A 12,734-nucleotide genomic window follows, 5' to 3' on the forward strand; every position below is an offset into this window, starting at 1 on the left:
TGCTCCACCATTGACACCTCAATCATCTGCCCTGCCTTATTTCCCAAGAGTAGGTCAGGTTGTACATCCACATATTGAATCAGAAAATTTTCTTGTACACGCTAAATAAATTCCTCTCCATCTAAACCCTTAAAACTATGGCAGTCCCAGTCTACATTTGGGAAGTTAAAATCCCCTACCATAACCATCCTATTATTCTTACAGATAAATGAGATCTCCTTACAAATTTGTTTCTCAAATTCCCTCTGACTATTAGGGGGTCTACAATACAATCCCAATAAGGTGATCATCCCTTTCTTATTTGTCAATTCAGCCTAAATAACTTCCCTGAATGTATTTCCGGGAATATCCTCCCTCAGTACAGCTGTAATGCTATCCCTTATCAAAAATGCCACTCCCCCTCCTCTCTTGCCTGCCTTTCTGTCCTTCCTGTAACAGTTGTATCCTGGAACATTAAGCTGCTTGTCCTGTCCAACTCTGAGCCACATTTCTGTAATTGCTATGATATCCCAGTCCCATGTTCCTAACCAATCCCTGAGTTAGTCTGTCTTCCCTTTTAGGCCTCTTGCATTGAAATAAATGCAATTTAATTTATCACTCCTACCTTGTTCTTGGCCTCACTGTCCCAATTAAAGTGAAATGTGATTAAAGCACTCTATAAACTGCTCTTTCTAATAGATAATCCTCCATTTGCTGGCTGCTGTGATAGTTGTAACACCCTGAGATTTTGATTTCAATTAAATGTAGAATTCGTAATATAATTCAAACCAAATTCAATTTCCTTTCAATAGAAAATTGGATGAAAAATCCTGATAACCTTTTTGATGAAAAATGCAGAACCCTTTAAGGGGACTAACTTTCATACTGAACTCTTCAAAGTTTTTCTGAATTGAGGTTTTTTTTAATTTAATTGAAATTCTAACGTCACAGTACATTGCTTTTGCAAACATACTACAGTGAATGAGCAAAAATGAACTAATTTTGCTATTTATTTTGTAGCCAGTTATTAAATATCTTACTTTGCTGAAATTCCAATTTCTAAACATATCATCGTCTGAAAAACTATTTTGCATGTTTCACGTTCAAAGTTGCTCCATTTATTTAACAAAAGTCTTTTTTTTTGTCGTGGTTTTACACTGGGGCTGTGCTTTTTGTTAATAGCACAACATTTGTTGAATGTTGTTAACTGCAATGTAATTCATTACATTCTTCCAGTCTGGGTTCAGAAGTTTAGCACTGAATTTGGCACATACTATGGTGTTATAACACACTTGGGAAAATACATGGATTCTTGCATCTGATTATTGCTAAGATGGCCACAAAAGTTAACAATTTGATCAACATATGCAAAATTCCCAGTTACCTGTCTGATGGAATCATGGTTAAGAGAAAACACTAAATATAGATTCCTATATTTAACTAGAACTACTGTTTATTGCAAATTAATATGTCATAGATGCAGGTTACCACAACTGTAATATAACACAATGTACCTCCACTAGTTTAAATTCTCCCCTCTTTTGAAAACTCAAATGAACATATACAGACAGGCAGGCAGACATAGACAAACAAAGTTAAAGATCACACAAGACCAGGTTATAGTCCAACAGGTTTACTTGGAAGTACAACCTTTCGGAGCGCTGCTCCTTCATCAGGTGGTTGGTGAACCTGATGAACCACCTGATGAAGGAGCGTCGCTCCGAAAGCTAGTGTTTCCAATTAAACCTATTGGACAATAACCTGGTGTTGTGTGATTTTTAACTTTGTATACCCCACTCCAACACCAGGATCTCCAAATCATGACAAACAAACAAAACAGTGGTATTACAAGTGGAGGGAAGAAAAGCACTGAGCAAACAGTTTAATAAGATCAGTCCACAGGAGTGATGAACTGTTCCACTTGCTTCGCAAAACATTCTGTTCTCTCATCCCATTTCTAGATTCTTTCACTTCTTTATAGGAGGCATAGCTTGATTGGTATGTTAATTGTAAGTCCCTTCATTACTGGTTAAATGGAACAGCTTACAGTGACTGGTGAGATAAAAGAAGTGGCTTTCTTCAGGCTTCAGTTCCTCACGACAGATAGTGACACAGAACCCATCTCTTCAGGGAGCTTCTCCCCAGCCATAAACATTTAACCTATTGCCAAACTGGTGACTTGTGGCAGCACAATTGATCACAAGTGCTCGAACTAATCTGTAATGGATGAATCTCATGCTGTTCACACAGCCTCTAGTATCTTTTCTCTCCCCCACCAATAGTGATCTCTATATTTTTAGCATTCATTGTAATAGCAGTCATCTAACATCCACACCTAATTGATTCTTTTAAATCCAAATTTCCTACCTGAAGATCTGATAGAAAAATCCTTGCACCATCTCTTTATAGGTTAAAAAAACGCACGCTGTTACAACCGAAATAAATTCAGTTCCAATCCCAGTTAGATTAGATTACTTACAGTGTGGAAACAGGCCCTTCGGCCCAACAAGTCCACACCGACCCGCCAAAGCGCAACCCACCCATACCCCTACATATACCCTTTACCTAACACTACGGGCAATTTAGCATGGCCAACTCACCTGACCCGCACATCTTTGTGACTGTGGGAGGAAACCGGAGCACCCGGAGGAAACCCACGCAGACACGGGGAGAACGTGCAAACTCCACACAGTCAGTCGCCTGAGGCAGGAATTGAACCCAGGTCCCTGGCGCTGTGAGGCAGCAGTGCTAACCACTGTGCCACCGTGCCGTTCTGAACTCGTTTAAGATTTGGTAGCAGACCAATGTCTATACAGGAAAATTGTTTCAAGCTAAATAGGGATGTTAAAAGGGAAAGTGTTTTGATTAATTTTACAGTGTGTTTTATCTGTTGAGAAAACATTTGCCAGCCACATTTAAGTAAACCACATCAAAAACACTGTTCAAGTAATTAAAACTGGAACCAAACGTTCAGGACTAAAGGTAGAAGGCCACACCAAAATAAATAAGTTCACTAGCTAATTCATAAGAAATGAATCTCAGCAGAAAGAATATTTATGTTGTTCAAACATGCATACATTCCATTAAAGGCAATTAAATAATTATGATGGGAAAAGTGAATGCCAAACTGTTCAATAGCAGAGGAGTATATTGAACAAATTATGTTATTATCATTGAAGACACAACTTCTTCATGTTTATAAAATGAAAATAGTAAAATAGAAAGAAGTAAAAATTAAGGTTTGTCACCCATTTATTTCTCACTTACTGATATTTTATTATAAAATAATCTGATATTTCCTCTAATTAGAAACACTTTGCAAAGGGTAATACTGTCATCTAGTCAGAAAGCCATTGATTCATGAGAAGATGGACCTCTCCAAAGAGTGTAGAAGGAATCTTCCCAGCCACTGAACAACATAGGTATTGGCGAGAAAGTTGGGATAAATGTATTACATTAGCAGTAAGGAGATTTCTGACCTTAAGAGCAAACCTTTCCATTTTCAACCAAATTATGAAGGCAAGATGAGATTCTCTGTGAAAATCAAACAAGAATATTTTACAGGTCGTTCTGCTATAACATACATTTCAATACCACAAATTCTCTATAAGACATTTGCCAAATTAAAGACACTATTTCTAAAGCACAGACTTTCAAAACAGATTGGCTCGAAAGCGATTACATTGCCAACACTTTAAGCGCTGTTTCTAAATCATGATTTTTCTATAAGACGGGTTGCACAAGAACACAACCATTGTGTTATAGAAGAATTACCTACTATACTTCATTGCAAACCTGCAAAAATTATCTGAGGACTATATATTTCTCTGGACAAAGGAAAACATACCATGATATTGCAGCAGACCACACTATATGAAACAAGTTATGAAATTCTAGAGAATGAAGTAAGAATAACACTGCCATTTGCAACCTGATTTTTATATTCACACATGGCTCTACAATGTGTTATGATGTTCGTGTTCATATCCCAAGTGGCTCAATGAAATAGCAGATCGATATCAAATGCTTCAAATGTTGGAATATATTCTCCTGGAAAAGCCATGATTCTTGTCATGAAATGTAAATATGCGCCAATTTTTTTGGAATCTCACATATTATAAATCACTCTGTTGGCTACAAACCATCTTTGGACTCTTCTACAATATATAAAGACAATAATCTGTTTAACAAGTAACATCATGTAAGGGTGTTTCTCGATTTGTCAGAACTGCTTCACTTGTACTTATCCTTCCATTGCCAAGTCCCTTCACTGCAATACGATCAAACAGAATTCAAAACCAAGACATTAAAAGAAACATAACAAAAACTTATTCTAAGAGACAGGTTTAAAGAAGCAACGTAGGGTTGTAAAGAGAGGTATAGAACTGAAGAAATTTGAGGAGGGCATCTCAGAGCTTAGAGTTTACACAATTGAAGGCACTCATGCCAATAGTAAAACAATGAAAATTACATGTATGAAGATGTGAAGAATTAGAAGACTGCAGAAAGTCTAGAGGGTTGGAGGGCTGCAACAAATTACAGATATAGGAAAGAATTGAATCAGGCAGGTCTTTGAACACAAGGAAGAGGATTTTAAGCATTGCCAGACTAGGAGCCAATGTAAGTTTGGGATCATAGGAGTAATTGGTGAACAGAACCTGGTGTGAGTTAGAATTAATATCAATACTGTTAGTTTGTTGATAAGTTGAAGTTTACAGAAGGTAAAGGGTGTATAATTGACTGGAAATACATTTGAATAATTAAGCACAGAGCTAACAAAGACATGGATAAAGCGATTTCAATTGCAGAGTACTGAGGCAGGACAGGGACAGGCAATGTTGCAGAGTGGTAATAAGGTGGTTATGCTATTTGAACAAATTATCACAGCTCCTGAAGTTGCAGCAAGTTTTAGGGTCGCATGATGGCTGATGCAACTTAACACAGAGAAATGTAATGTAAAACATTTTGGGAGAAAAAATGTAGCAAGACAACATGAACAAAACAACACAATTTTGAATAAGTGCAGAAATAGGTAAACCTAGTTATGCACACACAAACCTTGGAAGATGGTAGATCAAGTGGACAAGGCATCCAAAAGCCTGGATTTTATAAATAGTGGTATTTAGTGCAAAACCAAATCAACTATACGAATCCTCCACAAGTAGTGGTCAGTGATATATTATGTCCAATTTTAAGTATCAATATTTAAAAAGAATATCAAGACCTAAGAGACGTTTAGTAGTTTGGCATCGGGGATGAAGTACTCTAGTTACGTAAACAGATCAGAGCAACAGGAGCTGTTTTCCTTAGATCTAAGAGGCAGAAGGGCAGATTTGATTGAGGTGCTCAAAATTATGACTGGTTTTGATTGTGTGAATATAGAGAACCTGTTTCTGATAACAAATAGGTTGATAACCAAAGAATGTAAATTTAAGGAATTGGGAATAGAACGAAAGGTAAGACAGGAAGTTTGATTTTTAAACATCAAACCATAATTATTTGAAATTCATTGGTCAAAAGGTAATTAGAAGCAGGTTCATCAACAACTTTCAAAAGGGAAATGGATAAATGTTTGAAGGGGAATATTTCCAAGGATGTCGAGAAAGGGTAGGGGAATAAGACTAATTGAAAGCCCCTTCCAAAAAAAATCAGCAAAGGCAAGATAGGTTGAATGGTCTCCTTTTGTACTATATATTCTATGACTCAATAATAATTTCTATTATTATTTTAAAAAGTCTAACAAAATCTAACCCAACCTTTAATTCTACCAAGTGAAAGAGACAAGTGCTGAGTGCTTGTCTTTCAGACTGGAAGAATGTGGAGTTACTCAGGAATCAGTATGAGGTCCACTGTTTTTCTTGATTTGTATTCATGACCTAAGTTTGAGTTTGCAAGGCATAATTTAACAATTTGCAAATGATACAAAACTTAGAAGTAATGTGAACTATGAGGAAGGTAGCAGTCGACTTCAAGAGGGCGTGGACAGGCTGATAGAACTAGTGCACTGTTGGCAAATGGAACTTAATACTAAGATTGAAGTGATTCATTTTGGGAAGAAGAAGGAAAAAGGGCAATCTAAATTAAAAGATATAATACTGAAAAAGGTGCAGGAGCAAGAAAGCCTTGAGGGTAAATGTTCATAAAACATTGAAGGTGACAGGGCAAGTTCAAAAAGCAATCAATAAAACTTATGGATCCTAAGCATTATAAATGCAAGAATGAACATACAAAAGCAGTGAGGAATTGATGTATTGAATGATTTATTTATTGTCATTTGCGTTTTACAGTGAATAAAACAGTAAAATACAGTGAAAAGTATCAACTGTCACCACAAGCTCGTGCCATTTTGAATAGTTTAAGACTAAAAAGAGTAAAAAGATATAAGTGAAAGAGAGTCTATCTTCAATCCACTGTCTCTGCTATGAGTCCTGAGTCAGCTCACGAGCTTCACAACACCTGTGCCATTATCCCTCGCCCACTGCCTCATTGCCATCTATGCTGGACCCATGAGCTGACAACTCTGCTTTGCAGGCACTGGAAATTGAATCAGAAGTAGGGCAGGCCAGCAGTCATAGAAGAGGGATAGATACTGCGTTTGGATGGAAAGGGAAGGGGGATGATTACTATCTTGTGCTGGGCATGGGATGGATGGGGAAGAGGGTCTGCATAGTATATGGAGTGGAGAACAGGAGTGGGGCTGATTACGGAGAGGCTGTGGGGCAATGGTGAGTGGCTGGTTACATTGTGTGGGGAGTAGGGGTGAGGGATTTCTTCTGTCCCCAGAGAATATAGAAAGCTTGGCTGAAACCATCATGAATACATACAATATTAACAGTTTTACACAGTGCTTCAAAAATGCAGATTTTACTGGGTACAATTCCTACCTCACCCATTAAATGCTGTGTGAGAAAGATCATTGGAGACTTTCTCAACTTGTTGACAATTAAGGCCTGTAAATGGTGAATTGACAACGACCTGAGGGCTTCAATCAGCCAATTACCTGCCATCCTGGCAAGCGGGAAAGGTAACTGCTTTCCCAACTGGGTAATCAGGCTGCCCTGTCCAATGGGTTGGGGTGGGAAACTCCATTTGCACCAACTGAGGGCAATCAGAGGCAGGTATTGGGCACGGTGGGATGGCCTTTTCCTCTGATCCTCACCATCCGATTCTCTCTCCCCATTATCCTGCTCCACTGGCAAAGTCTGTGATAGGCCAAGAAGCTGACTTTAGGTCAAACCTAAACAAGCTATATGGGGAGTGAGGTGGTGATTCTCAGTGGAACGGGTGGTAAGTATAGACAGCTAACAAACTCACACTCTCACACGTAGTCTGTAAGAGGGAAAATCATGACCCATAATCTGAATATTGCACAAAAGAGAGACATGGCAAAACAAAGAGGTACTGAAATTTAACATTCTTATATTTACCCTGATGAGAGCAAGATGAAAAGCCACAGTAGCATATTTCTTTTTTTCAGTAATATAAATTTTTATATTTAAATTGTGCATTATGATAATTTAATCCACAATATGCAAACTTTAACAATTGGGCAGCATGGTGGCTCAATGGTTAGCCAGGGGCCTGGCTTCAATCCCAGCCTTGGATGACTGTCTGTGTGGAGTTTGCACATTATCCCCTCCTACCACACTCCAAGTTAAGGTGAATTGGCCATGCTAAATTGCCCATAGTGTTCAGGGATTTGTAGGTTAGGTGTATTAGTCAGGGGTAAATGTAGAGTTTGTAGAGTACGGGAGTGGGTCTGGGTAAGTTACTCTTCGGAGGATCGGTGTGGACTTGTTGGGCCAAAATAGCCTGTTTCCACGCTTTAGGGATTCTATACACCTAATATACTATTTTATTACTGTTTTGTTGTTGCTGACACATAGAATAACACTACTTTCCAAGCGCTAAAATGAGGACATGTTGGAAAATAGTTTGGGCAAAACTGATCTGGAGTCAGTAGAGGAATTGAGGAAAGTGGTGATGAGGTAGAGTTTGGTGCTATCAATACATATATTTTGGATAATGTTGTCAAGGGCAGTTTGTAGATGAGCAATTATGCCAGTTGCAGTACATAGGACCAGGAAGAGAAACCAATGCAAGTAGTAATTTGGCTACGGATGTCAAATCTGACACTGTACATTTCGAGATTTTTGTGAGGAGCAGAATGTATACAATAAATAGAACGGAAAGAATAGATCCTTGGGGAACCTTAGACTAAATGGTGCAGGAGCAGCAAGAGAAGCCATGGTCCTCTGGCTATAATCGGATAGATATGAATATTGCAGTCCCACTCAATCAGAAAACAGAGGAAAAGCCCTGGAGGAGCACAATGTTGTCAAATGTGTCAAGATCACAGAGAGGTCAAGAGGATAAGGAACAATAATTTATCACCATCACAATCACATAGAATGTCATGAATGGTAAAAGTAGATTCAGTATTAGTTGCTCTCATTTCTTGAAACTCTTCTGGATAATTCTATTGGTGCAGAACCTCTAGGGGGGTTAATAACATTTGCCTGAGTTTAGGAAGGGGACAGTTGGTCAAGGCTTCAGCTCTGGATTGACAGACTTCAAAATTTGTTGCAAGTGTAACTTCTGCCAGCAGTGGGTAGGTTCAGGCATTACCGCATCATTTGCTGCTGCTAAACAGCCTATGATTCATATCTTGCAGATGTGGTATAACTGAACTTCAGAAAACATTTGATAAGATGTCACATGAAAGGTTAATAAAAAGGTAAGACCGCAGGGATTTATGGGTAATTTATTAGCTGGGATAGAGGATTGGCTTGTCAACAGAAAACAGAGAGTTTTGATAAATCAGTCTTTTGTGGTTGGCAAAATGTAGAAAGTGAGGACTGCAGATGCTGGAGATCAGAATTGAGAGTTTGTTGCTGGGAAAGCACAACAGGTCAGGCAGCATCTGAGGATCGGGGTGGGGGGGGGGGGAAACGGGGGTGTGGTTGAATTGGAGGCAGTTCAAAGGAGGTTCACTAAATTGATTCCAGAAGTGAGGGGTTTATCTTAAGAAGAGAGAATGAGCAGTTTAAGCCAAACCTCTCTAGAGAGATTATTGTGAACTAAAAACAGAAAAAGCTGGAAAAATTCAATAGGTCTTTTCCATGCTGTACATCTCTATGATTCTATGAGGTCTGGTAACATCTCTGGAGAGAGAAAGAAAGTGAATGCTTCATATCATCAACATTCATCAGCAGAATGAGCAAACCTGGAAGTAAAATAGCTGTTAAATAAACACAAACACAAATGCAAAACATTTCTGGGCATCTCTGGCAATTTCTGTTTTTATTCCAAATTCCCAGATCCATAGTAATTTGTTTGAGATGATAAAACACTGGTCTGACTCAGCTGAAGCATTTTATCATTAGGCATTACTCTGAAGGACACATGCAAGAACATTTGGGAGGGTGCACAAATGATTTATGAGACGGGGTCCGAGTGTGAGACATTTACTTCATGATTTCATGATTGCACAATGTTCAAAACCATTCACAACTCATCAGATACTGTCCATGTCCAAATGAAGTAATCCTTAGACAATATCCGACTTTGGGCTAAGAAGTGGCATGTAACATGCGTGCCACACAAAGGACAGACAATGCCTACTGTTGTGGGCCAGGCCAAACCCGCTCAAAACATTTCAAGAAAGTAGATGGGCCCTAACTTTGCTCATTGTTTTAAGCAGGTATTCCAGGAGGGATGCAGCTGGTCAAACTACTTAGTTTTAAACAAAACAGAATTTATTTGCAAGATTACTGAATGAAACACAATGAAAGAGAACAGAAGAATTTAACCTGTCTGAAAACCCAACAGATTAGCCCAACTTAATGAAGCTGTTCCAAATACCTTCAGCAATCCCCCCTTGGCAAAAAAGGTACAATCAAACACAGGGTCTTACAGGAGAGTGAGATGGCAGGAAGATTCAGCATAAAATACCTTCTTCCATGGAACACCTTCTTCCATGGAACGGTTTCTTTGACCAGTAGCCTCAAAAACACTGGCTGTTTTCTAAAACCAAACCAAACCAAAACCAGAGAAAGGCTGAGCTAGGAGAACTGGACGTTCCCTTTTATTGTACGAGTGTTTGTTTAAAAACTTAAAAGCTTCTTCAAGTAGATCAAACCAGACATTTCGACAAACCTGCCTCATACAACACGGGGGCACGGTGGCACAGTGGTTAGCACTGCTGCCTCACAGCGCCTGGAGACCTGGGTTCAATTCCCGACTCAGGCAACTGACTGTGTGGAGTTTGCACGTTCTCCCCGTGTCTGCGTGGGTTTCCTCCGGGTGCTCCGGTTTCCTCCCACAGTCCAAAGATGTGTGGGTCAGGTGAATTGGCCATGCTAAATTGCCCATCGTGGTAAGGGGTAAATGTAGGGGTATGGGTGGGTTGCACTTCGGCGGGTCGGTGTGGACTTGTTGGGCCGAAGGGCCTGTTTCCACACTGTAAGTAATCTAAAACACTTTTGGAAAAAAACCACGTCAACACAACCTTGTTAAAGGAGCAGCATCATCACACTATCTTCAACAAAAGACAATCTAATCCTTGCTCCTTGACATTCAATCCCTCATTAACAAAATATTGGGAGGACACTATTCACCAGAAACTGAACTTGCCTCGCCATATAAATACTATGGTTACAAACAAGGTCAGTGGCTAGGAATCCTGCAGTGGGTCACTCCCTTCCCAACTTACCAATGCTTGTCCACCATCTGCAAGACACAAGTAAGAAGTATGATAAAATACTCCCTACTTGCCTGGTTGAGTGCATCTACAACAATACTCAAAAAAGTTGACATCACCCAAAACAAAGCAGCCCACTGGATCGGCTCAACATGTATTCCCCCACCACTGATGCTCAAGAGCAGAGTGTGTCCCATCTTCAAGACACACTGCAGAAATTCACCAAGGCTCCTTAAACAACATTTTTCAGACTCACTATCATCTAAAAGAATATAAGCAACAGATATTTTGGAGCACCACTACTTACAGGTTCCCTTTAAACTACTCATCATCCTGACTTGAAAATATATCACTACTCCTTCAGCATGGCTGGGTCACAATCCTGGAACTTCCTCCTAAACAGCATTATGGCCTACCTATGCCAAACGTTCTGTACCAGTTCAAGAAAGCAGTTCACCAAGACCTTCTCAAGGGTGATTAGGGATGGGCAATAAATGATGGCCCATCTGGTATTCCAAACTATTTCCCATGAATGAATAAAAAACAGACCATAAGACCATAAGACATAGGAGTGGAAGTAAGGCCATTCAGCCCATCAAGTCCACTCCACTATTCAATCATGGCTGATGGGCATTTCAACTCCACTTACCTGCATTCTCCCTGTAGCCCTTAATTCCTCGAGACATCAAGAATCTATCAATCTCTGCCTTGAAGACATTTAGCGTTCCAGCCTCCACTGCACTCTGCGGCAATGAATTCCACAGGCCCACTACTCTCTGGCTGAAGAAATGTCTCCGCATTTCTGTTCTGAATTGGCCCCCTCTAATTTTAACGCTGTGTCCACGGGTCCTAGTCTCCTCGCCTAACGGAAGAAATTTCCTAGCGTCCACCCTTTCCGAGCCATGTATTATCTTGTACGTTTCTATTAAGTCTCCCCTTAATCTTCTAAACTCCAATGAATACAATCCCAGGATCCTCAGCCGTTCCTCATATGTTAGACCAACCATTCCAGGGATCATCCGTGTGAATCTCCGCTGGACACGTTCCAGTGCCAGTATGTCCTTCCTGAGGTGTGGGGACCAAAACAGGACACAGTACTCCAAATGGGGCCTAACCAGAGCTTTATAAAGTCTCAGTAGCACAACGGTGCTTTTATATTCCAACCCTCTTGAGATAAGTGACAACATTGCATTCGCTTTCTTAATCACGGACTCAACCTGCATGTTTACCTTTAGAGAATCCAGATCCCTTTGTACTTTGGCTTTACGAATTTTCTCACTGTTTAGAAAGTAGTCTATGCTTTTATTCTTTTTGCCAAAGTGCAAGACCTCGCATTTGCTCACGTTGAATTCCATCAGCCATTTCCTGGACCACTCTCCCAACCTGTCTAAATCCTTCTGCAGCCTCCCCACTTCCTCAGTACTACCTGCCTGTCCACCTAACTTTGTATCATCGGCAAACATCGCTAGAATGCCCCTAGTCCCTTCATCCAGATCATTAATATATAACGTGAACAGCTGCGGCCCGAACACTGAACCCTGCGGGACACCGCTTGTCACCGGCTGCCATTCCAAAAAAGAACCTTTTATCCCAACTCTCTGCCTTCTATCAGACAGCCAATCCTCAATCCATCCCAGTAGCTCACTTCAAACACCATGGGCCCTCACCTCGCTCAGCAGCCTCCCATGTGGCACCTTATCAAAGGCCTTTTGGAAGTCTAGATAGACCACATCCACTGGGTTTCCCTGGTCTAACCTACTTGTCACCTCTTCAAAGAATTCCAACAGGTTTGTCAGGCATGACCTCCCCTTACTAAATCCATGTTGACTTGTTCTAATCAGACTCTGCTCTTCTAAGAATTTAGAAACCTCATCCTTAATGATGGATTCTAGAATTTTACCAACAATCGAGGTTAGGCTAATTGGCCTATAATTTTCCATCTTTTGTCTTGATGGTATGATGATAGATTGGAGAAGCTTCAGAGAATAGAGGAAGTTTAGAAAAATTTGGTAGTGGTTTTCTGAACCACAAGAAGTCTAGACAGAGTTGACTG

Source organism: Hemiscyllium ocellatum, chromosome 13, assembly GCF_020745735.1.
Source record: "Hemiscyllium ocellatum isolate sHemOce1 chromosome 13, sHemOce1.pat.X.cur, whole genome shotgun sequence".
Lineage (NCBI taxonomy): Eukaryota > Metazoa > Chordata > Chondrichthyes > Orectolobiformes > Hemiscylliidae > Hemiscyllium > Hemiscyllium ocellatum.